General features: G+C 49.2%; 1 pseudogene; it reads left to right on the plus strand.

The window, feature by feature from the left end:
• LOC137535840 (uncharacterized) overlaps positions 1-25,638 on the plus strand; it is a 117,369-nt pseudogene that overhangs the window by 80,524 nt on the left and 11,207 nt on the right.

The following is a 25,638-nucleotide window of genomic DNA, read 5'->3' on the forward strand; positions in this document are numbered from 1 at the left end:
GTCTGTCGCATTCGCTTTACGCAGGCCGGATAAAGTGGTTTTCCTACGGATCTCTGACAGCTAGGAAATTGCAAATCCTGTGTATGATAGAACTGATTTCTAGGTATCAGGAAATGTAATTTTTGTCTTGCTGTGCCAAACCTATTTTGAATTATTAATAAATTAATGTTCCCTTTGTTTGAGGCTATGAGCTTGGAGGGAATTTTTATCTCAGCCAATCTAAGCTGGCTTGGGGGAGATGAGCTGAGGGGCCAAATGGTTTCTGCCCAGGGGAGCTGGCCACTTGTGACATTCTTTCCTGACACAGGATGTGGGGGAAGGTTACTGTTGCCCTCAGTAAGAAGAGAGGAAAAAGGACATCTATTGTACATTTACACAAAACTGACAGTAATTGTGCAGGACCATACGAAAATCGTTGGCGCTTGTGCACGACTTTCCGTAATGTTCGTCACACAATGCATTTTCGTTTCTGAATCCTGACTGTGGCTGTCAGACTCCCGCAATGCATTGTGGGACTTGTTCCTTAGCAGCTGGAGAGCCAAATTTGCAGATCACTGTATTAGAGTAAGGTGTTGGAGTCGGTAGTTTCAGTAAACTGAGGAGTCGGAGTCGGATGATTTTTGTACCAAATCCACAGCCTTGGTAAGAATTAGTTTTGGGTACCTGGAGTTGGAGTCGGATGATTTTTGTACCGACTCCGCTGCCTTGCTCGGCAGGAGATGTAATTCAGGGTCCAGCAACTGCCGTAGCCTTTAATTACCCTTACGCACCCCATGCAGTATTACATAAAGAAACCAGAGAGTGAGGGCACATCTTCCTTAAATTTCCAATCCGTGCAGCAGTCCGGTCCGTCCAACAACAGATCCCCTCAGCATGTATTGTAGGAAATGACCGGCACAGGCAGACTTTGTAGAAAGGATTTTTATTCACCTCCAATAGTGAACAAAATGTAGCCAACATGTTTGAAGCCTCAGATGTAATTCTAGCTCTAGTAAAATAGCTCTCATGCTGCCAAGCAATGGATACACCACCGGATGGAGTGGGCAGCGTCACATTGGCATAGTTCCAACAACGGACTGTCGCTGTTTCGTATAGTATCTCCGTATTGCATTACTGCTATGGGGTGCCTTGTTTCTGCGCTGAGCACCGTGGGCTGAAACGAACTGCTTCGCTCCTGATTGCCTTTTTGACAGTACAAACGTGATATTTGTCTGTCGTATATAAGGAATAAGCAAGTTGGCTATGTCATAGTATAAAAGTGCAGTAACAGGGCAATAGTTGTACGACCATTACAGAAGAGCTCATGGGTACCTATATTCTGATCAGTGTCTTGCAAGTGTGTCCAATCAGGACAAAACATCCTTGGGTTTTTAGGGGAAAAAAAGGAACGGTTTCCCCATCCTGTACTCTACGTTTCGCAAGGAACAGCATCACCTATGCAATATTTTTCTCCCTTAGTTTTGCTTCTCTGTGTGTAAATGACCTCCTGAGGCACTGCGTCTCCACAGTGAAGTAAGGAAAAAGCATCCGTTTTGTATTTTCAAAAGCAAGATTACCTACTTTCTGTGCTGCCGTCAGGATTGCATCTCTGTCTTTAAAAGACCACTGTTGCGAAAATCTTAACATTTAAAATATATGTAAACACATACGAATAAAAAGCATGTTTCTTCCGGAGTAAAATGAGCAATAAATTACTTTTCTTCTCTGTTGCTGTGACTTACAGTAGGTAGTAGAAATCTGACATTACCGACAGGTTTTGGGCTAGTCCATCTCTACATGGGGGATTCTCAGCATGGCCTTTATTCTTTATAAAGACACTTCTTGAAAAAGATGCTAGCCAGCCTCGGTGCTCGCTGCACACTTTTTTGGCAGTTGGATGGAGCAACTGCCATTCACTAAGTGCTTTTGAAAAGAAAGAAAACCCTTAAAATCCCCAGTTAGGAGATGGGCTAGTCCAAAACCTGTCAGTAATGTCAGATTTCTACTACTTACTGTAAGTGACAGCAACATAGGAGAAAAGTAATTTATGGCTCATTTTACTCTGGAAGAAACATACTTCTTGTTTGTATATGTTTACATATATTTAAAGATTTTCGGAATAGTGGTCCTTTAAAGTTTAGCATTTTAAATATTAGTGACCTCGCTGGAGCACCCAGAGGCCTTTGCCTCGTGGGCAAACGATGAGCTCTTTCAGTTACAAACACACAAACACAGGGGAGAAAGTGTCAGCAGGCAGCAATGCCCGCAACAGATCTTCTATACATTTTGGCACATCTCTATCCTCTGAGCTGGCAGGCAGCCTGATTAAACTAAGGTTGTTGCATCTATTGCAGTTTTCCACATCAACGGCTCATTCTTCTGCGGCTTTGCTCTGGTGCTGCAGAGTGAGAATGGCTGCTTCATGTAAGCGTAGCCTCAAATGTGGGGTACACAACCTTTGTGACTCTATCTCTAACATTAGACAATTCCTGCCTCAGCCATTTTCGATTTTAGTCTGTCAATTGTGGACCTAAGTGTAGCTTGTCAGAGTCATGTAGCCTCCATTATGTCAGCACTGTTTGGTAGGAAGTGATGATGTTTCTCTATTTGCAGGGTGCACTCCCGGCATCAGGAACCTCTCAGAGACTCGTCTCTCTGTATCCACAGACTGTACAACGGATGGTGATGGAATTGGACAAGAGTCTCCTGCAGATGTCCTGGTGACCTCAAATATTCCCCCAGACTCCCCTCGCCTTTCTAGCCCTGAGGGACCTCCTACCCTGCACAGCTCTCTAGCTGCTGGAGGGTCTTATTCCTGTTCCACATGTGGGAAATGTTTTGTTCAGAAATCAAGACTTGTTAGACACAAGAAATTTCACACTGTTGAAAAGCCCTATTCATGTACTGAGTGCGGGAAATGTTTTGTTTGGAATTCACATCTGGTCTGTCATAAGAGATCTCACACTGGTGAGAAGCCCTATTCATGTGACGTGTGCGGGAAATGTTTTGGGTTTAAATCACATCTTGTCAGACATGAAAGAACTCACACCGGTGAAAAACCGTATTCATGTGCTGAGTGTGGGAAATGTTTCATACGGAAATCGCATCTGGTTAGACATGAGAAAGCTCACATTAGTGAGAAGCCGTAGTCATGTACTGAGTGTGGGAAATGTATTGGAATTCAAGGAAGCCTTAATCATTATAAAAGATCTCACACAGATGAAAAGCCCAATTCATGTGCTGAGTGTGGGAAATGTATTGTTCAGAACTCAGATCTTGAAAGACATGAGAGATCTCATAGTGGGGAGAAGCCATATTTATGTGCTGACTGTGAAATGTTTTGGATACAAAAGAAGCATTGTTAAACGTAAGAGAACTCAAACTGATGTGTTTCCTTTTTATTTTTTCCATTGCAAAGATTAATAAGTCAGGTGCTATAGCTATGCAAATTAGGCAGGATCTGCAGTCCCATGAAGCCAAGGCTCTCCTGAAGAATAAAAAAAAAAAAGTCAAACCACTTTTATCTGACTGAACAAACACTCCTGATAACAACAGTTGGAAATATATTATTTGTTTTTGTTGGGAGCTCAATGACCAACATTTTATATCTCACTAATGCACAGTTCAGAGTCAGATTTTAACCTGTTAAAGTGAAAATAAATTATGGCTAGGGTAGGATGTATTCTAGATGGTAATGCGATCTGGTGATGTAGTATGTACTGGGCAGATCAGGTGATCCACTGCAAATAGAAGAAAAACAAGAGAGAGAGCACTCACAGTATGTGTAAGGTAACTGGAAGTGGCCTAGTTGGACAGGTCTCAGAAGGGGGAGGGGTGAGTGACGATGCAGCACAAGCCCTCAGGATGGGGAGGGGAGAGTGGCGATGCAGCACAGGCCCTCTGGATGGGGAGGGGAGAGTGACGATGCAGCACAAGCCCTCAGGATGGGGAGGGGAGAGTGACGATGCAGCACAAGCCCTTAGTATGGGGAGGGGAGAGTGACGATGCAGCACAAGCCCTCAGGATGGGAAGGGGAGAGTGATGATGCAGCACAGGCCCTCAGGATGGGGAGGGGAGAGTGACGATGCAGCACAAGCCCTCAGGATGGGGAGGGGAGAGTGACGATGCAGCACAAGCCCTTAGTATGGGGAGGGCAGAGTGACGATGCAGCACAAGCCCTCAGGATGGGGAGGGGAGAGTGACGATGCAGCACAGGCACAAGCTCTCAGGATGGGGAGGGGAGAGTGACGATGTAGCACAGACACAAGCCTTCAGGATGAGGAGGGGAGAGTGGTGATGCCGCACAAGCCCTCAGGATGGGAAGGGGAGAGTGACGAATCAGCACAAGCCTTCAGGATGGGGAGGGGAGAGTGATGATGCAGCACAAGTCCTCAGGATGGGAAGGGGAGAGTGATGATGCAGCACAGGCACAAGCCCTCAGGATGGGGAGGGGAAAGTGATGATGCAGCACAGGCCCTCAGGATGGGGAGGGGAGAGTGACAATGCAGCACAGGCACAAGCCCTCAGTATGGGGAGGGGAGAGTGATGATGCAGCACAGGCACAAGCCCTGAGGATGGGGAGGGGAGAGTGACGTTGCAGCACAGGCACAAGCCCTCAGGGTTGGGAGGGAAGAGTGACGATGCAGCACAGGCACAAGCCCTCAGGATGGGGAGGGGAGAGTGACTATGCCGCACAGGCACAAGCCCTCAGGATGGGGAGGGGAAAGTGATGATCCAGCACAGGCCCTCAGGATGGGGAGGGGAGAGTTACGATGCAGCACAGGCACAGGCCCTCAGGATGGGGAGGAGAGAGTGACGATGCAGCACAGGCACAAGCCCTCAGGATGGGGAGAGGAAAGTGACAATGCAGCACAGGCATAAGCCCTCAGGATGGGGAGGGGAGAGTGATGATGCAGCACAGGCACAAGCCCTCAGGATCGGGAGGGGAAAGTGACGATGCAGCACAGGCATAAGCCCTCAGGATGAAGAGGGGAGAGTGACGATGCAGCACAGGCCCTCAGGATGGGGAGGGGAGAGTGACGATGCAGCACAAGCCCTCAGGATGGAGAGGGGAGAGTGACGATGCAGCACAGGCCCTCAGGATGGGGAGGGGAGAGTGACGATGCAGCACAAGCACTGAGGATGGGGAGGAGAGAGTGACGATGCAGCACAGGCACAAGCCCTCAGTATGGGGAGGGGAGAGTGACGATGCAGCACAAGCCCTCAGGATGGGTAGGGGAGAGCGACGATGCAGCACAGGCACAAGCCCTCAGGACAGGGAGGGGAGAGTGAGGATGCAGCACAAGCCCTCAGAATAGGGAGAGGAGAGTGACGATGCAGCACAGGCACAAGCCCTCAGGATGGGAAGGGGAGAGTGGCGATGCAGCACAGGCACAGGCCCTCAGGATGGGGAGGGGAGAGTGACGATGCAGCACAAGCCCTCAGGATGGGGAGGGGAGAGTGATGATGCAGCACAAGCCCTCAGGATGGGGAGGAGAGAGTGATGATGCAGCACAAGCCCTCAGAATGGGGAGGGGAGAGTGACGATGCAGCACAGGCACAAGCCCTCAGGATGGGGAGGGGAGAGTGACGATGCAGCACAGGCCCTCAGGATAGGGGGGGAGAGTGATGATGCAGCACAGGCCCTCAGGATGGGGAGGGGAGAGTGACTATGCCGCACAGGCACAAGCCCTCAGGATGGGGAGGGGAAAGTGATGATCCAGCACAGGCCCTCAGGATGGGGAGGGGAGGGTTACGATGCAGCACAGGCACAGGCCCTCAGGATGGGAAGGGGAGAGTGATGATGCAGCACAGGCACAAGCCCTCAGGATGGGGAGGGGAAAGTGATGATGCAGCACAGGCCCTCAGGATGGGGAGGGGAGAGTGACAATGCAGCACAGGCACAAGCCCTCAGTATGGGGAGGGGAGAGTGATGATGCAGCACAGGCACAAGCCCTGAGGATGGGGAGGGGAGAGTGACGTTGCAGCACAGGCACAAGCCCTCAGGGTTGGGAGGGAAGAGTGACGATGCAGCACAGGCACAAGCCCTCAGGATGGGGAGGGGAGAGTGACTATGCCGCACAGGCACAAGCCCTCAGGATGGGGAGGGGAAAGTGATGATCCAGCACAGGCCCTCAGGATGGGGAGGGGAGAGTTACGATGCAGCACAGGCACAGGCCCTCAGGATGGGGAGGAGAGAGTGACGATGCAGCACAGGCACAAGCCCTCAGGATGGGGAGAGGAAAGTGACAATGCAGCACAGGCATAAGCCCTCAGGATGGGGAGGGGAGAGTGATGATGCAGCACAGGCACAAGCCCTCAGGATCGGGAGGGGAAAGTGATGATGCAGCACAGGCATAAGCCCTCAGGATGAAGAGGGGAGAGTGACGATGCAGCACAGGCCCTCAGGATGGGGAGGGGAGAGTGACGATGCAGCACAAGCCCTCAGGATGGAGAGGGGAGAGTGACGATGCAGCACAGGCCCTCAGGATGGGGAGGGGAGAGTGACGATGCAGCACAAGCACTGAGGATGGGGAGGAGAGAGTGACGATGCAGCACAGGCACAAGCCCTCAGTATGGGGAGGGGAGAGTGACGATGCAGCACAAGCCCTCAGGATGGGGAGGGGAGAGCGACGATGCAGCACAGGCACAAGCCCTCAGGACAGGGAGGGGAGAGTGAGGATGCAGCACAAGCCCTCAGAATAGGGAGAGGAGAGTGACGATGCAGCACAGGCACAAGCCCTCAGGATGGGAAGGGGAGAGTGGCGATGCAGCACAGGCACAGGCCCTCAGGATGGGGAGGGGAGAGTGATGATGCAGCACAAGCCCTCAGGATGGGGAGGGGAGAGTGAAGATGCAGCACAGGCACAGGCCCTCAGGATGGGGATTGGAGAGTGATGATGCAGCACAGGCACAAGCCCTCAGGATGGGGAGGGGAGAGTGACGATGCAGCACAGGCACAAGCCCTCAGGATGGGGAGGGGAGAGTGAAGATACAGCACAGGCACAGGCCCTCAGGATGGGGAGGGGAGAGTGATGATGCAGCACAGGCACAAGCCCTCAGGATGGGGAGGGGGGAATGATGATGCAGCTCAGGCACAAGCCCTCAGGATGGGGAGGGGAGAGTGACGATGCAGCACAGGCACAAGCCCTCAGGATGGGGAGGGGAGAGTGATGATGCAGCACAGGCCCTCAGGATGGGGATGGGAGAGTGACGATGCAGCACAAGCACTCAGAATGGGGAGGGGAGAGTGACAATGCAGCACAGGCACAAGCTGTCAGGATGGGGAGGCTCTGACGCTGTGCACACAGAGTTACTGTGCCCCAGCTCTAATTGGGACAAACACTCTACACGGCTGTCCTTACCAAACAGCCTGAGAATCCAGGTGAGATCCGTCCAACTAGGCCACTTCCTGTTACCTTACACACACTGTGGGTTTTCTCTCTTGTTTTAAAGTGAAAATAACATTTTTGATTCTCCAGGAAAGTTCTATATACCATTGTTGTTACTCATACAATTCATTTTCATCTCTTGAGTTAATGTGATCAGATGTGGGCCAGCATGGTGGCGTAGTGGTTAGCGCTCCCACCTCCCCGGTTCGACTCCCAGCCATGTCAACAGCTGCAAAGAGTTTGTATGTTCTTCCCGTGTCTGAGTGGGTTTCCTCTGAGCACTCCGGTTTCCTCCCACATCCCCAAAAACATGCAGATAAGTTAATTTGCTTCCCTATAACTTGGCCCAAGACTACTATACATACACTAGACCACAGGTGTCAAACTCCAGTCCTGGAGGGCCAGATCCATTGGGATGGACTGAGAAATGTGTTCTACACACCTTTCCTGATTCCGTCCCATGTATTAATTTGAGCTGTGTCAAAAATGTGTGAGGACCTCGGCCCTCGTTGGACCGGTTTGACATCCCTTCACTAGACAATACATACATCGACATATGACTATGGTAGGGATTCGATCAGGCATGGGCAAACTTGGCCCTCTAGCTGTTGAGGAACTACAAGTCCCACAATCCATTGCAGGAGTCTGACAGCCACAGTCATGACTAATAAAGGCAAATGCATTGTTGGATTTTTAGTTCCTTAACAGCTGGAGGGCCAAGTTTGCCCATGCCTGGATAAGATTGTGAGCCACTCTGAGGGACATTTATGTGACAAGGCATTATACTCTGTACAGCACTGCAGAAGTTGTCTGCGTTATATAAATACTACATAATAATAATTGCATAATAATCTTAATACAGGGCAACAGCACTCTTGTCTTCTAGCATTGGGTCCCGGGTTCAAATCCCAACCAGGGCACTATATGCATGGAGTTTGTTTGTCCTCCTCATGTAAGTGTGGGTTTCCTCCGGGCACTCCAGTTTCCCCCCACATTTAAAAAACATACAGGTAAGTTAATTGGCTTCTCCCTAAATTGGCCCTAGACTACGATACATTACACGATACATACATAGACATAGGACTATGGTAGGGATTAGATTGTGAGCCCCTCTGAGGGACAGTTAGTGACAAGACAATATATACTCCGTACAGCGCTGCGGAAGATGTTGGAGCTATATAAATACTACAGTTATTAATAATAATAATGTGAAAACATAAGATCCAGACTGAACTGAGAAAAGAAGATTTCCCTCTCTCTGTGTCTTTATTATATATCCAGAAAACATGAAGAGTCTCCTGCAGAGTGCACAGGAATAGAATCTGAAGGCGGCTGATTGGACGATAGCTTACTCTTTTTCTTTCAAGTTATCCAATAAATTGTAACATCCTTATCCTGAGTTTAAATATTCTGCTTTTATTGATAACTAATACAGTACAATACTATACTTGTCTGAATAATATTAGGGATAACATTATAGATCTATATTGATCTAACCTCACAGAGGATGATTGGCAACTATTTTACATGATAATACTATAAATATGATAGCAACAATAGATAAGGTATTAGAAGTCAGATGTATTCCCAGGTCATATTATACTCCAGCACAAATAATGCAGATACACCCCAATGCCTCAGTGCTCCACCCCACATGTAAATTAGAAGGAGATGATTGGATACAGGTGTTTGGGCTGGAGGTGAGATACAGGAATTCTGGGGTGGAGAGGGGGACAGGTTATTATTATATGTGTTACAGTCACTGCTATAGACACCCCAATACCTCAGTGCTGCACCCCAAATGTAAATTAGAAGGAGATGATTGGATACAGGTGTTTGGGCTGGAGGTGAGATGCAGGAATTCTGGGGTGGAGAGGGGGACAGGTTATTATTATATGTGTTACAGTCACTGCTATAGACACCCCAATACCTCAGTGCTGCACCCCAAATGTAAATTAGGAGAAGATTGGATACAGGTGTTTGGGCTGGAGGTGAGATGCAGGAATTCTGGGTTGTAGAGGGGGACAGGTTATTGTTATATGTGTTACAATCACTGCTATAGACACCCCAATGCCTCAGTGCTGCACTCCAAATGTAAATTAGAAGGGGCTGGAGAGACTATGTGATCATATTGTATATTGCTTCCTCAGTGTGAGGTGTTCCTCTGCATGTAGTGATAAGATGTACTACTAATTGCATCAATAAAATGTATTTTAAAAAAAAGTTTGCATTGTTATAACCATTAAGGAAATTCTAAGCTCAATGATTGGAGTTACTCATTTTGTAAATTGTGAGTCTGTAATCTGTCACCTACAGTGTATACAGGATTAAGCTGAAGCACACGCTGCCACCATGGAGGCACCCCTCATTCAAGAAACCAGAAAGTTGGCAAACACCGGTAAGAGACAACAAGACGAGACAAATAACATGTATATGGTGCTTTTCTCCTGTTGGACTCAAAGCACCAGAGCTTCAGCCACTAGTAAACGCTCTATAGGCAGTAGTAGTGTTAGGGAGTCTTGCCAAATGTCTCCTTACTGAACAGGTGCCGCTTACTGAACAGGAAGAACCAAGATTTGACCCCAGGCCGTCTGTGTCAGAGGCAGAGCCTTGAACCATTGCACTATCCAGCCACAATTACTACTGTATAATTTACTGATGCAGCTGAGTATAGAGGAGGCCACAAGCACAAGCAGTGCCCCCCCCCCCCTGCCCCCACCTCGGGCACTCACTGCCACCATGAAGGTACCTCTCACCTGATGGTAAAAGGATCTTTCAATAATAAACAGTTCTACTCCAGCACAGTGGCGTAGTGGTTAGCTCTCTCGCCTTGCAGCGCTGGGTCCCTGGTTCGAGTCCCAGCCAGGGCACTATCTGCAAAGAGTTTGTATGTTCTCTCCGTGTCTGCGTGGGTTTCCTCCGGGCACTCCGGTTTCCTCCCACATTCCAAAAACATACGGATAAGTTAATTGGCTCCCCCTAAAAAATTGGCCCTAGACTACAGTACTTACACTACATAATATAGACATATGGCAATGGTAGGGATTAGATTGTGAGCTCCTTTGAGGGACAGTTAGTGACAAGATATATATATATACACTGTACAGCGCTGCGTAATATGTCGGCGCTATATAAATACTAAATAATAATAATAACTCCAGTACAAGCTGCATAATGTCACATATGAAGTCATTGTGTACATCCCAACCAGGGAATGCTTCATTCAGGGAAACACTGTCTAATACTTCTGTACAAAGCCAGGGATCCTTAGTTACATTTACTGCAGTAACCAAGTCATCTAACCAACCATTCATCAATGTGACTCATCTACCTGGTAAAATGCCTCTGTACCTGGGCCATATGCCGTGCTCAGACCGGACAACTAATGTCAGTTGGGGCGTGACAGGAGGCTGGTGTGGAGCTGCAAGCTCCGTGCATAGTACATAGGCATGCTGCCAGTTAGTGTAGGATTGTGCAGATAAGGCGTCACATGAATGAACCATTGGTTATCCTACTCACTCCTAGTCACTGCAGTATCTAACTAGTAATACCTGTTTTTAGCCCGCCGCACGCTTCAGGAGGATGCCGGGACCCATACGCGGCGGGAGGCGGGCTAAAGGCTGCGCAGTCGCAATCGCGGCAAAGCGTACTGTGGATCAAGGCGGCGGCCATCTTAGGGGTGGCATCGATGCGACCCGTTCGGTGGGGTCGGGGCAAGCCCTGGGGGAACGACAAGGCCTACACTGACGGCGGAACGGAGCGGAGGACGCGCAGGGCGTCCTCCGTGGATTCTGCTAAGAAAAAGGTAAAGTGTAATTTTCTTCGTTTTGGCCTCGGAAGTCCTTTAAACAAGTGCACTACGTGCAATAAAGTTCATGATGTGCTGTTGGTCAACGAGTATTGCTTAAATACCACTGCCAAATATTCCTCTAGAATGACTCGAACTTGATAGAGTGCATAGGGCTCTCACTAAGAAGAAACCTGAAGGCCCCCCGAGAGATATAATGAAGTTTCTATACTTCCAAACCAAAGAGAACGTCATGGCTGCGGCACGAGCTGCTTCATCCTTTACATTCCAGGGGCATTCCTACCAGTTCTATGGGGATCTCTCGCAAGCTACGTTGCAAAGGAGAAAAGAAATGCGCCCATATCTTCAAATCCTCCAGGAGAAGCAAGTAAAATATAAATGGGGCTTTCCCTTTGCACTCTTCTTTACGGTCGACAATAGGCAGTTTGCAGCCACCTCTCTCCAGGAACTCAAAGACCACTTCCGAGATTTGGATTATCCGACACCGGTTATCCCAGTACCGAACTCGGCGACATCGACCCTTCCTTTATCACAAAGAAGCTCTGCCAGCCCTTCATCGTTCCCCTCGGGAACTCCAAAGGAACAGAGGCCAAGGAAGCACCGTTCCATAGCATTACGAGAGCTGTCCTCGCAAGCGGGATACCACTGGGGAAGAGAACACATAAAGCTAGTCTATTCGCGGATGACTTAAAAGTTTGCATCTCACGACCTACCAGTTCCATCCTTGCTCTGAACAAGATTCTAAAACAATTTGGAACAATTTCAGGATTATGTGTTAACCTGGCAAAGTCAAGGGCTCTGAATGTTTCCCTCCCGTTTCAATTGATGCAAGCATTACAAGATGCCTTTGAGTTTGACTGGGATCACCATAAACTCCCATACCTTGGCATTTATCTTACCAATTCTTATAATACGCTTTTCAGTATAATTTCCCCTCACTTGTAAGGGAACTGACGGACCTGTTGGAGTGCTGGAAGAGGTACTCTACGCTCCTGGTTGGGCAGAATTACAGCCATAAAAATGACATTTCTTCCTAAAATATTGTATGCCTTTAGATTACTACCTATTCCTCTCTCTTCCCCCTTCCTTGAATCTCTACAGCGGAAAATTAATAGTTTTATCTGGGGTGCTCAGAAACCATGATTCAAAAAACTATCTCTTTCGACTGAGGGCAGATGGAGGGATGGGGGTACCCAATACTGCCCATTATTATAAAGCAGCTCAGTTGGCTATTCTGGCTAACTGGCATTTAGAAAATGATAGACCAGCCTGGGTAGATATCGAAAGCCAGCTCATCGTGCCTACCAACATTAACAACCTCCTCTTGCTTACGCCAGTATATCGTGCCAAAATTGATAACCCTATTATAAAACACTCCCTTCAGGTGTGGGATAGTTGTAAATACTCTGGCCGTCTAATGTCCGCTCATAGACCACTTCTCTTCTTCCTGGGCAACCCCTCCTTCCCAGCAGCCTTAAACTCCCCTGGCTCTTATCAATGGTGGACCTCTACTAAACTACACAGAATTCAAGATTTCGTTACAAGCTCTGGTATTAAATCTTTTGATTACTTACGTGAGAAATGTACACTTCCATCCTCTGAACTTTTCCGCTATATGCAGATATCTCACTTCGTAAAGCAGCAACTCACAAATGTAGAATCCCCAACAAGTAGGACCTTTTTTGAAAATATCTGTGACACTAATCCTCACTCCCCAAGGATTATTTCATTTATCTATAGAGAACTAACTCTCACCCACTCACAGAGCAAACCTGAATACATACTTCATTGGGAGAAAGACTTTGGCCTGCAGATAGATTATACTGATATCTGTGATATTTGGGAAAATATTCCTAAAATATCAATAAATGCCGTTCTTGTTGAGGTAAACTATAAGGTATTATTTAGATGGTACTTGGTCCCTCTTAGGGTGGCCAAGTACAATAAAAACTGCTCAGGAGATTGCTTTAGAGGATGTAGAATGACAGGCTCTTTCGCGCATATATGGTGGAATTGCAGAAAAGTCTGCAAACTGTGGATTAGAGTATGCACCTGGGCATCATCTTTAATTAACGCACAAGTTTTGCGTAACCCTCTTCACGTTTTATTGGGTTGCTCTTACCCAAATTTATCCGTGGCCCAAAATGCCCTTGTTAATTACATCTTTGCGGCAACCAAAATTGAAATAGCAGCGGCTTGGAATACTCCATCTTTATCTTTTGAAGCTGTTAAACATAGACTTGGCAACATATTGTTCTTTGAAAAATTGAGAGCCCATATAAACGATAATATAAAAAAGTATCATAAAATTTGGGACCCTTTAATCGCTTATTTGTTAAGCCCTGAACAGATAAGAATGGTGGACACTTAATGATGTTTCTATCTGGATGCCTCCATAGGCACCCAATGTATAGAGTTGGGCCAAACGGTTCGCCTGCGAACGGTTCCATGCGAACTTCAGTAGTTCGCGTTCGCGTCCCGCAGGCGAATTTTTGCGGAAGTTCGGTTTGCCCCATAAAGCACCATGAGGGTCAACTTTGACCCTCTACATCACAGTCAGCAGGCCCAGTGTAGCCAATTAGGCTACACTAGCCCCTGGAGCCACTCCCCCCCCTTATAAAAGGCAAGCAGCGGCGGCCATTACGCTCACTCGTGTGCCTGCGTTAGTGAGAGTAGGGCGAGCTGCTGCAGACTGTCTCTCATAGGGAAAGATTAGTTAGGCTTAGCTTGTTCCTGGCTGCATACCTGTTCTGTTCAGTGAACCTGCCACTGCATACCTGTTCTGTGAACCCACCACTGGATACCTGTTCTGTGAACCCACCACTGCATACCTGTTCTGTGAACCCACCACTGCATACCTGTTCTGTGAACCCACCACTGCATACCTGTTCTGTGAACCCACCACTGCATACCTGTACTGTGAACCCACCACTGCATACCTGTTCTGTGAACCCACCACTGCATACCTGTTCTGTGAACCCACCACTGCATACCTGTTCAGTGAACCTGCCACTGCATACCTGTTCTGAGAACCCACCACTGCATACCTGTACTGTGAACCCACCACTGCATACCTGTTCTGTGAACCCACCACTGCATACCTGTTCTGTGAACCCACCACTGCATACCTGTTTAGTGAACCTGCCACTGCATACCTGTTCTGTGAACCCACCACTGCATACCTGTACTGTGAACCCGCCACTGTATACCTGTTCTGTTCAGTGAACCCGCCACTGTATACCTGTTCTGTTCAGTGAACCCGCCACTGTATACCTGTTCAGTGAACCTGCCACTGCATACCTGTTCTGTGAACCCGCCACTGCATACCTGTTGTGTTCAGTGAACCCGCCACTGTATACCTGTTCAGTAAACCTGCCACTGCATACCTGGTCTGTGAACCCACCACTGTATTCCTGTTCAGTGAACCCGCCACTGGCGTCACTACACAAACAGCTGTTTGCGGTGCGTTACACGGTGAGTTTGGTGTGTCAGTGTGAAGCAGTACACTAATTACACTACCTGATTGATGTATACACATGCAAGATGTTTTAAAGCACTTTAGGCCTGTCATTTAGCATTCAATGTGATTTCTGCCCTTAAAACGCTGCTTTGCGTCAAATCCAGATTTTTCCGGGGGACTTTTGGCGTGTATCCCACTCAGCCATGCCCCCCTCCAGGTGTAAGACCCCTTGAAACATTTTTTCCATCACTTTTGTGGCCAGCATAATTTTTTTTTTTTCAAAGTTCGCATCCCCATTGAAGTCTATTGCGGTTTGCGAACTTTAACGCGAACCGAACCTTCCGCGAAAGTTCGCGAACCCGGTTCACGAACCTAAAATCGGAGGTTCGGCCCAACTCTACCAATGTACTGGAATTCAGTTTTGACACTCCTCGTCTCTAATTTCTAGTCTCCTTATACTCTCTCAACTTCCTTGACTTCCTAAATCTTCTTCACTTTTCTATCCTTACCTCTGTACTTTGCTTCATACTTCTACCTTTCTTCAAGATATCTTTCCCAAGCACAAACAACTATGCTACACTGCAGATACAATAGCCCTTTACGAAAGCCAGATTGAAGGTTTTAGTATCAAGAGCCTTTTTCTATATGTGATATTGAGTACCTAACTCATTGGGAACAAAGCTCTTGCAAGATAAAGAAGCATGCATGTCCTCGCTGGAGGATTGGTCTCGTATGCATGGGTATTGATCAAGTTGATCTAGGTTTGTCTCCAATCGGCCTTGTTTGGGTTAGTGACGGTTGGTAGACTTCCTACATAATAGCTAATTGGAACATCTCCTGTTTATACTCTCATTTTGCACACTCCCTGTAATTTCTAAAATACTTGATTTAGAATTCTCATTATTAATACAGGGGTTTGGCCTTCAATCAAATGATATATAAATAATGGTTAGTAACGAATGTTACAATGTTGTCTGTATTACTGTATGACTGTTTTAACCTGCAGTACACTAATGTTTTTGTAAGATGTTGTTAATGCATTGCCTGCAACTGCAGTTTTGTTGTAAGAAGCTTATACTTTTTTTTTCTTTCTTTACAAAACCTTCAATAAAAATGATTGAAACAAAACACCCTTGCTTTTAATATTACAGTCATACACCGATATCACCACACCCCCTGCTATCATAAGCTCCACCCCTATGTCTCCCTTTAACCAGAACTGAGATGAAAAAGACAGATACTCGCCTAAGAATAGGGATGTTCCTTGATCTCACAGAGGATTCACGGTCCTTTCTGCTTCCAAATGTTCCACCACTGTCCCCCGTTCAAATTCCGCACATTCGGGACTCCTCGGGAAGCTTTAGAAGCCCCTGTGTACCCGATTACTTCTGAGGATGGGGGCATCCATATTGTACATATTCATGTGTGCAGAGTGGATCCGCTCATCTTACCCATGCAGTTATCCCTGGCATCTAGTGATTCTCCCCTCCCTGGTGTCTTGTGGTTTCCCCCTTTCTTCCCATATAATAATCCCTGGTGTCTAGTGGTTTCTCCCTCCCCCATACAATGTGTCAAGTGGTTCTCCCTCCACCCCCAATTTCCCTGTGTGCAGAGATCGGTGCAGGGAGAAATGGTAGGTAAGTAACTCTCTCCATCCTCTGATAGCCCAGGTAATGTGGCATCATCTAAACTAAAGCCACATAACCCAGACTGTCATTACAGCCATATTGGTGTTCAGCTTTGAGTCTTCCACTGCTCTGCGTCCCTCTGCTGCTGGGATATTCAGGTGAGGGGGTGCAATGAAAATATGTCTCCCATCACAGGACAGTCCAGGTGAAATTGGGATGGTTGGGGCATGAGTTTGCTTTGCTGCCAATACTCTGCAGGAGCATCAGGGACAACGTTCACTTATGGGGAGACTTGAGGGCTCATGTGCTGGCTCTGGGGCATGGGGCAAAGACCTAGAGATGAGACCCATGGAGATCAGAAAGCCTCTCTAGCAGATGGGGGAATGCAACCCAAGGGCAGGGGGATGGGAAGTAACTTCTCCCAAACTCCTCCTTGAACATGGCGGCTCCTACAACTGCCTAAAACTGCAGGAAAATGCAGATAAAGGAATCCAGGACATGTCTGGTCTGCAGACAGCCATTAAGATGCACTGGGTGAGGCATTGTGTACACAACTGTAGTGATCGTGCTCCAGCAGCTGGGCGTGTTTTTGTGAACTGCACAAGCACAGAACGCTCCTGGCAAGTCCCGACATGTGCAGAAGCCGCTAGCCAGCTTGGGTTGGTGATCACTACGGAGGGGCAGCCTGGAGGAGAGCGGGGCTTCAGTGCTGGAGCAGAGAGACTTCTAGGGGCTGGAAGGAGCCCCAGGTAAGTAAAGCTTAACTTTTTTATTTTACCTCAGATATCCATTAAGTGCAAACAGTCATTAACCCTTTTGTACTCAAAACACACACAGCAAGCTGGAATTCCTGTAACGATGGAGCCACATCCTTATGTCAGCTCTACACCTCTACAACTGTCTGGGGGCTAATAATAATTATACAGCAGTCTCAGTTATCCGGCACTGACTGGGATCAGCTCATGCCAGGTAAGTGAGCTTCCTGCTTGCTTGGGACTCAATGTTAAAAATAGGCCTATAGCTGATACAGTACTATACCCCACTCTATATACTTTCCATGACTTCTGCATTAAATGCTATAATTCAGTAATTGAAAGTATATTAACCTTGGGGGAGCTGTGGAAGCCAGTCTTTAAAGGGAATCTGAAGTGAAAATAATCTTTAGTACAGCTAAGAAATATAATATGACTAGCACAGATATGAGTCTCATATTGTTTCCAGTACAGGAAGAGATAAGAAATGTCAGTTGTTATCTCTGAGCTCTCTGACCAAGCTTGGTCGGCTATAGTGCTGTTTTCTGAAGCACTTATCTCAACCTGTCTCTCACTGTTTCCTGTTTGTTTAAGGTTTTATTGCAGAAAAGTTCAACTGGTCATTTAGCTCTGCTCTGTTTCATAGTTTAAAATACAGAGTGTAGTTTGTAAACTGCAAATATTAGAGAATAATGCAACGTTATAAAAAAAAAAAAAAAACATAACTGAAAAAAAAAATATGAGACTCTTTTCTTTGCTACTATCGCTCTATGAACTATCGTACTACACATACAATTCATTATATCGTAAGTTTTCTTTTTTCACTTCAGTGTCACTTTAAAGGGAAGGTTCACACAGGATTTAAAAAAAAATAAAAATCCAAATCCACTTACCTGGGGCTTCCTCCAGCCCGTGGCAGGCAGGATGTGCCCTCGCCGCGGCTCCGCAGGCTCCCGGTCTTCTTCGGTGGCCGACCCGACCTGGCCAGGCCCGGCTGCTAGGTCGGGCTCTTCTGCGCTCCAACGTGCGTCTCACGTCGTCGTGCTGATGTCATCGGACGTCCTCCGGGCTGTACTGCGCAGGCATAGTAGTTCTGCGCCTGCGCTGTACTGCCCGGAGGACGTCCAATGACGTCAGTGTGCCCCCGTGAGGTGCATTTTGGAGCGCAGAAGAGCTCGACCTGGCAGCCGGGCCAGGTCGGGTCGGCCACCGAAGAAGACCGGGAGCCTGCGGAGCCGCGGCGAGGGCACGTCCTGCCTGCCACGGGCTGGAGGAAGCCCCAGGTAAGTGGATTTGGATTTTTATTTTTTTAAAATCCTGCGTGAACCTTCCCTTTAAGCCCAGCAGAGCCCACAAACAGCCTAAGAAGTTGGCCTTCACCACTGTGAGTACTGCCAGGGATTTGTGCTGGTCGGATGAGACTGCTGGTCAGTTGACTTCCAGATAACCGGGACTGTACTATTATAACAGAATGTGATGTGTCTGTAGATGAGGATGCTGTGCAGCAACATAGAACATTATATTTTTACTATTGTTTTAACTTGTTATAAAATTTGGCTCAACAACAGAGGCTGCAGTTAGCCTATCTGCCACAGGATGGCGACATCACCGCTTCCTGGTGAAACGCAAAGACAAGAAGAAACTGAGCCAAATACAGGAAATATGTAACATAAGAGAGGAAGTGATGTAAAGCAGCAGGGAGAGAAGTTGGAGGAAGCGAAATGAGCGCATTGTTGGAGGAGGTAATTGTGTAATTTTTGTCATATACTATCAAATTTATGCCTGTTAGGCATTGCAGAGGTTGTAGGATAGACTGCAGTGGGGGGAGATTAGTACAGACTTGGGTATGGGGGAGCAGTGGGAAGATTAGTACAGACATGGGTATGGGGGAGCAGTGGGGGGATTAGTACAGACATGGGTATGGGTGAGCAGTGGGGGGATTAGTACAGACATGGGTATGGGTGAGCAGTGGGGGGATTAGTACAGACATGGGTATGGGGGAGCAGTGGGGAGATTAGTACAGACATGGGTATGGGAGAGCAGTAGGGAGATTAGTACAGACATGGGTATGGGGGAGCAGTGGGGAGATTAGTACAGACATGGGTATGGGGGAGCAGTGGGGAGATTAGTACAGACATGGGTATGGGGGAGCAGTGGGGAGATTAGTACAGACATGGGTATGGGGGAGCAGTGGGGGATTAGTACAGACATGGGTATGGTGAGCAGTGGGGAGATTAGTACAGACATGGGTATGGGGGAGCAGTGGGGAGATTAGTACAGACATGGGTATGGGGGAGCAGTGAGGGATTAGTACAGACATGGGTATGGTGAGCAGTGGGGAGATTAGTACAGACATAAGTATGGGTAACCAGTGGGAAGGTTAGTAGATGCATGGGTATGGGGGAGCAGTGGGGGGATTAGTACAGACATGGGTATGGGGGATTAGTACAGACATGGGTGTGGGGGAGCAGTGGGGGGATTAGTACAGACATGGGTATGGGGAAGCAGTGGGGGGATTAGTACAGACATGGGTATGGGGGAGCAGTGGGGGGATTAGTACAGACATGGGTATGGGGGAGCAGTGGGGGGATTAGTACAGACATGGGTATGGGGAAGCAGTGGGGGGATTAGTACAGACATGGATATGGGTGAGCAGTGGGGGGATTAGTACAGACATGGGTATGGGGGAGCAGTGGGGGGATTAATACAGACATGGATATGGGAGAGCAGTGGAAGGATTAGTACAGACATGGATATGGGAGAGCAGTGGAAGGATTAGTACAGACATGGGTATGGGGGAGCAGTGGGGAGATTAGTACAGACATGGGTATGGGGGAGCAGTGGGGGGATTAGTACAGACATGGGGTATGGGGGAGCAGTGGGGGGATTAGTACAGACATGGGTATGGGGGAGCAGTGTGGAGGTTAGTACAGACATGGGTATGGGGGAGCAGTGGGGAGATTAGTACAGACATGGGTATGGGGGAGCAGTGGGGGGATTAGTACAGACATGGGTATGGGGAAGCAGTGGGGGGATTAGTACAGACATGGGTATGGGGGTGCAGTGGGGGATTAGTACAGACATGGGGTATGGGGGAGCAGTGGGGGGATTAGTACAGACATGGGTATGGGGGAGCAGTGGGGGGATTAGTACAGACATGGGTATGGGGGAGCAGTGGGAGGATTAGTATAGACATGGGTATGGGGGAGCAGTGGGGGGATTAGTACAGACATGGGGTATGGGGGAGCAGTGGGGGGATTAGTACAGACATGGGTATGGGGGAGCAGTGGGAGGATTAGTATAGACATGGGTATGGGGGAGCAGTGGGGGGATTAGTACAGACATGGGTATGGGTGAGCAGTGGGGGGATTAGTACAGACATGGGTATGGGTGAGCAGTGGGGGGATTAGTACAGACATGGGTATGGGGGAGCAGTGGGGAGATTAGTACAGACATGGGTATGGGTGAGCAGTGGGGGGATTAGTACAGACATGGGGTATGGGGGAGCAGTGGGGAGATTAGTACAGACATGGGTATGGGGGAGCAGTGGGGGGATTAGTACAGACATGGGTATGGGGGAGCAGTGGGAGGATTAGTATAGACATGGGTATGGGGGAGCAGTGGGGGGATTAGTACAGACATGGGTATGGGGGAGCAGTGGGGGGATTAGTACAGACATGGGTATGGGGGAGCAGTGGGGGGATTAGTACAGACATGGGTATGGGGGAGCAGTGGGGAGATTAGTACAGACATGGGTATGGGGGAGCAGTGGGGGGATTAGTACAGACATGGGTATGGGGGAGCAGTGGGAGGATTAGTATAGACATGGGTATGGGGGAGCAGTGGGGGGATTAGTACAGACATGGGTATGGGTGAGCAGTGGGGGGATTAGTACAGACATGGGTATGGGTGAGCAGTGGGGGGATTAGTACAGACATGGGTATGGGGGAGCAGTGGGGAGATTAGTACAGACATGGGTATGGGAGAGCAGTAGGGAGATTAGTACAGACATGGGTATGGGGGAGCAGTGGGGAGATTAGTACAGACATGGGTATGGGGGAGCAGTGGGGAGATTAGTACAGACATGGGTATGGGGGAGCAGTGGGGGGATTAGTACAGACATGGGTATGGGAGAGCAGTGGGGAGATTAGTACAGACATGGGTATGGGGGAGCAGTGGGGGGATTAGTACAGGCATGGGTATGGGGGAGCAGTGGGGGGATTAGTACAGACATGGGTATGGGGGAGCAGTGGGGGGATTAGTACAGACATGGGTATGGGGGAGCAGTGGGGAGATTAGTACAGACATGGGTATGGGGGAGCAGTGGGGAGATTAGTACAGACATGGGTATGGGGGAGCAGTGAGGGATTAGTACAGACATGGGTATGGTGAGCAGTGGGGAGATTAGTACAGACATGGGTATGGGGGAGCAGTGGAGGGATTAGTACAGACATCGGTATGGGGGAGCAGTGGGGGGATTAGTACAGACATGGGTATGGGGGAGCAGTAGTGGGATTAGTACAGACATGGGTATTGGTGAGCAGTGGTGGGCTTAGTACAGACAAGGGTATGGAGGGAGCAGTGGGGAGATTAGTACAGACATGGGTATGGGGGAGCAGTGGGGAGATTAGTACAGACATAAGTATGGGTAACCAGTGGGAAGGTTAGTAGATGCATGGGTATGGGGGAGCAGTGGGGGGATTAGTACAGACATGGGTATGGGGGATTAGTACAGACATGGGTATGGGGGAGCAGTGAGGAGATTAGTACAGACATGGGTATGGGGGAGCAGTGGGGAGATTAGTACAGACATGGGTATGGGGAAGCAGTGGGGGGATTAGTACAGACATGGGTATGGGGGTGCAGTGGGGGATTAGTACAGACATGGGGTATGGGGGAGCAGTGGGGGGATTAGTACAGACATGGGTATGGGGGAGCAGTGGGGGGATTAGTACAGACATGGGTATGGGGGAGCAGTAGTGGGATTAGTACAGACATGGGTATTGGTGAGCAGTGGTGGGCTTAGTACAGACAAGGGTATGGAGGGAGCAGTGGGAGATCAGTCTAGACATGGGTATGGGGAGAGCAGTGGGGCGATTAGTACAGACATGGGTATGGCGGAGCAGTGGGGGGGATTAGTACAGGCATGGGTATGGGCGAGCAGTGGAGGGATTAGTACAGACATAGGTAAGGGGAGCAGTGGAGGGATTAGTACAGACATGGGCATGGGCAAGCAGTGGGGGATTAGTACAGACATGGGTATGGGAGAGCAGTGGGGGGATTAGTACAGGCATGGGTATGGGAGAGCAGTGGGGAGATTAGTACAGACATGGGTATGGGGGAGCAGTGGGGGGATTAGTATAGACATGGGTATGGGGAAGCAGTGGGGGGATTAGTACAGACATGGGTATGGGGGAGCAGTGGGGGGATTAGTACAGACATAGGTATGAGTGTGCAGCGAGGGATTAGTACAGACATGGGTATGGGGGAGCAGTGGGGGGATTAGTACAGACATGGGTATGGGAGAGCAGTGGGGGGATTAGTACAGACATGGGTATGGGGGAGTAGTGGGGAGGTTAGTGCAGATATGGGTATGGGGGAGCAGTGGGGGGATTAGTACAGACATGGGTATGGGGGAGCAGTGGGGAGATTAGTACAGACATGGGTATGGGGGAGCAGTGGTGGGATTAGTACAGACATGGGTATGGGCAAGCAGTGGGGGGATTAGTACAGACATGGGTATGGGGGAGCAGTGGGGAGATTAGTACAGACATGGGTATGGGGGAGCAGTGGGGAGATTAGTACAGACGTGGGTATGGGGGTGCAGTGGGGGATTAGTACAGACATGGGGTATGGGGGAGCAGTGGAGGGATTAGTACAGACATGGGGTATGGGGGAGCAGTGGGGGGATTAGTACAGACATGGGTATGGGGGAGCAGTGTGGAGGTTAGTACAGACATGGGTATGGGGAGCAGTGGGGGGATTAGTACAGACATGGGTATGGAGGAGCAGTGGGGAGATTAGTACAGACATGGGTATGGGGAAGCAGTGTGGAGATTAGTACAGACATAGGTGTGAGAGAGCAGTGGGGAGATTAGTACAGACATGGGTATGGGGGAGCAGTAGGAGATTAGTACAGACATGGGTATGGGGGAGCAGTGGGGGGATTAGTACAGACATGGGTATGGGGAGCAGTGGGGGATTAGTACAGCCATGGGTATGGGGGAGCAGTGGGGAGATTAGTACAGACATGGGTATTGGGGAACAGTGGGGGATTAGTACAGACATGGGTATGGGGGAGCAGTGGGGAATTAGTACAGACATAGGTATGGGGGAGCAGTGGGGAGATTAGTACAGACATGGGTATGGGGAGCAGTGGTGGGATTAGTACAGACATGGGTATGGGGGAGCAGTGGGGAGATTAGTACAGACATGGGTATGGGGAGCAGTGGGGGGATTAGTACAGACATGGGCATGGAGGAGCAGTGGGGGGATTAGTACAGACATGGGTATGGGGAGTAGTGGGGGGATTAGTACAGACATGGGTATGGGGGAGCAGTGGGGGGATTAGTACAGAGATGGGTATGGGGAGCAGTGGTGGGATTAGTACAGACATGGGTATGGGGGAGCAGTGGGGGAATTAGTACAGAGATGGGTATGGGGAGCAGTGGGGGGATTAGTACAGACATGGGTATAGGGAGCAGTGGGGAGATTAGTACAGACATGGGTATGGGGGGAGCAGTGGGGAGATTAGTACCGACATGGGTATGGGGGAGCAGTGGGGGGATTAGTACAGACATGGGTATGGGGGAGCAGTGGGGGAATTAGTACAGACATGGGTAAGGGTGAGCAGTGGGGAGATTAGTACAGACATGGGTATGGGGTAGCAGTGGGGAGATTAGTACAGACATGGGTATGGGGGAGCAGTGGGGGGATTAGTACAGACATGGGTATGGGGAAGCAGTGGGGGGATTAGTACAGACATGGGTATGGGGGAGCAGTGGGAGGATTAGTACAGACATGGGTATGGGGAGCAGTGGGGGGATTAGTACAGACATGGGTATGGGGGAGCAGTGGGGGGATTAGTACAGACATGGGTATGGGGAGCAGTGGTGGGATTAGTACAGACATGGGTATGGGGGAGCAGGGGGGGATTAGTACAGACATGGGTATGGGGAGCAGTGGAGGGATTAGTACAGACATGGGTATGGGGGAGCAGTGGGGGGATTAGTACAGACATGGGTATGGGTGAGCAGTGGGGGGATTAGTACAGACATGGGTATGGGGGAGCAGTGAGGGATTAGTACAGACATGGGTATGGGGGAGCAGTGGGGGGATTAGTACAGACATGGGTATGGGTGAGCAGTGGGGAGATTAGTACAGACATGGGTATGGGGGAGCAGTGGGGGGATTAGTATAGACATGGGTATGGGGGAGCAGTGGGGGGATTAGTACAGACATGGGTATGGGTGAGCAGTGGGGGGATTAGTACAGACATGGGTATGGGGGAGCAGTGGGGAGATTAGTACAGACATGGGTATGGGTGAGCAGTGGGGGGATTAGTACAGACATGGGGTATGGGGGAGCAGTGGGGAGATTAGTACAGACATGGGTATGGGGGAGCAGTGGAGGGATTAGTACAGACATGGGTATGGGAGAGCAGTGGAAGGATTAGTACAGACATGGGCATGGGGAAGCAGTGGGGGGATTAGTACAGACATGGGTATGGGGGTGCAGTGGGGGATTAGTACAGACATGGGGTATGGGGGAGCAGTGGGGGGATTAGTACAGACATGGGTATGGGGGAGCAGTGGGGGGATTAGTACAGACATGGGTATGGGGGAGCAGTAGTGGGATTAGTACAGACATGGGTATTGGTGAGCAGTGGTGGGCTTAGTACAGACAAGGGTATGGAGGGAGCAGTGGGAGATCAGTCTAGACATGGGTATGGGGAGAGCAGTGGGGCGATTAGTACAGACATGGGTATGGCGGAGCAGTGGGGGGGATTAGTACAGGCATGGGTATGGGCGAGCAGTGGAGGGATTAGTACAGACATAGGTAAGGGGAGCAGTGGAGGGATTAGTACAGACATGGGCATGGGCAAGCAGTGGGGGATTAGTACAGACATGGGTATGGGAGAGCAGTGGGGGGATTAGTACAGGCATGGGTATGGGAGAGCAGTGGGGAGATTAGTACAGACATGGGTATGGGGGAGCAGTGGGGGGATTAGTATAGACATGGGTATGGGGAAGCAGTGGGGGGATTAGTACAGACATGGGTATGGGGGAGCAGTGGGGGGATTAGTACAGACATAGGTATGAGTGTGCAGCGAGGGATTAGTACAGACATGGGTATGGGGGAGCAGTGGGGGGATTAGTACAGACATGGGTATGGGAGAGCAGTGGGGGGATTAGTACAGACATGGGTATGGGGGAGTAGTGGGGAGGTTAGTGCAGATATGGGTATGGGGGAGCAGTGGGGGGATTAGTACAGACATGGGTATGGGGGAGCAGTGGGGAGATTAGTACAGACATGGGTATGGGGGAGCAGTGGTGGGATTAGTACAGACATGGGTATGGGCAAGCAGTGGGGGGATTAGTACAGACATGGGTATGGGGGA

The sequence above is a fragment of the Hyperolius riggenbachi genome, chromosome 10, assembly GCF_040937935.1.
Source record: "Hyperolius riggenbachi isolate aHypRig1 chromosome 10, aHypRig1.pri, whole genome shotgun sequence".
NCBI classification, from domain to species: domain Eukaryota; kingdom Metazoa; phylum Chordata; class Amphibia; order Anura; family Hyperoliidae; genus Hyperolius; species Hyperolius riggenbachi.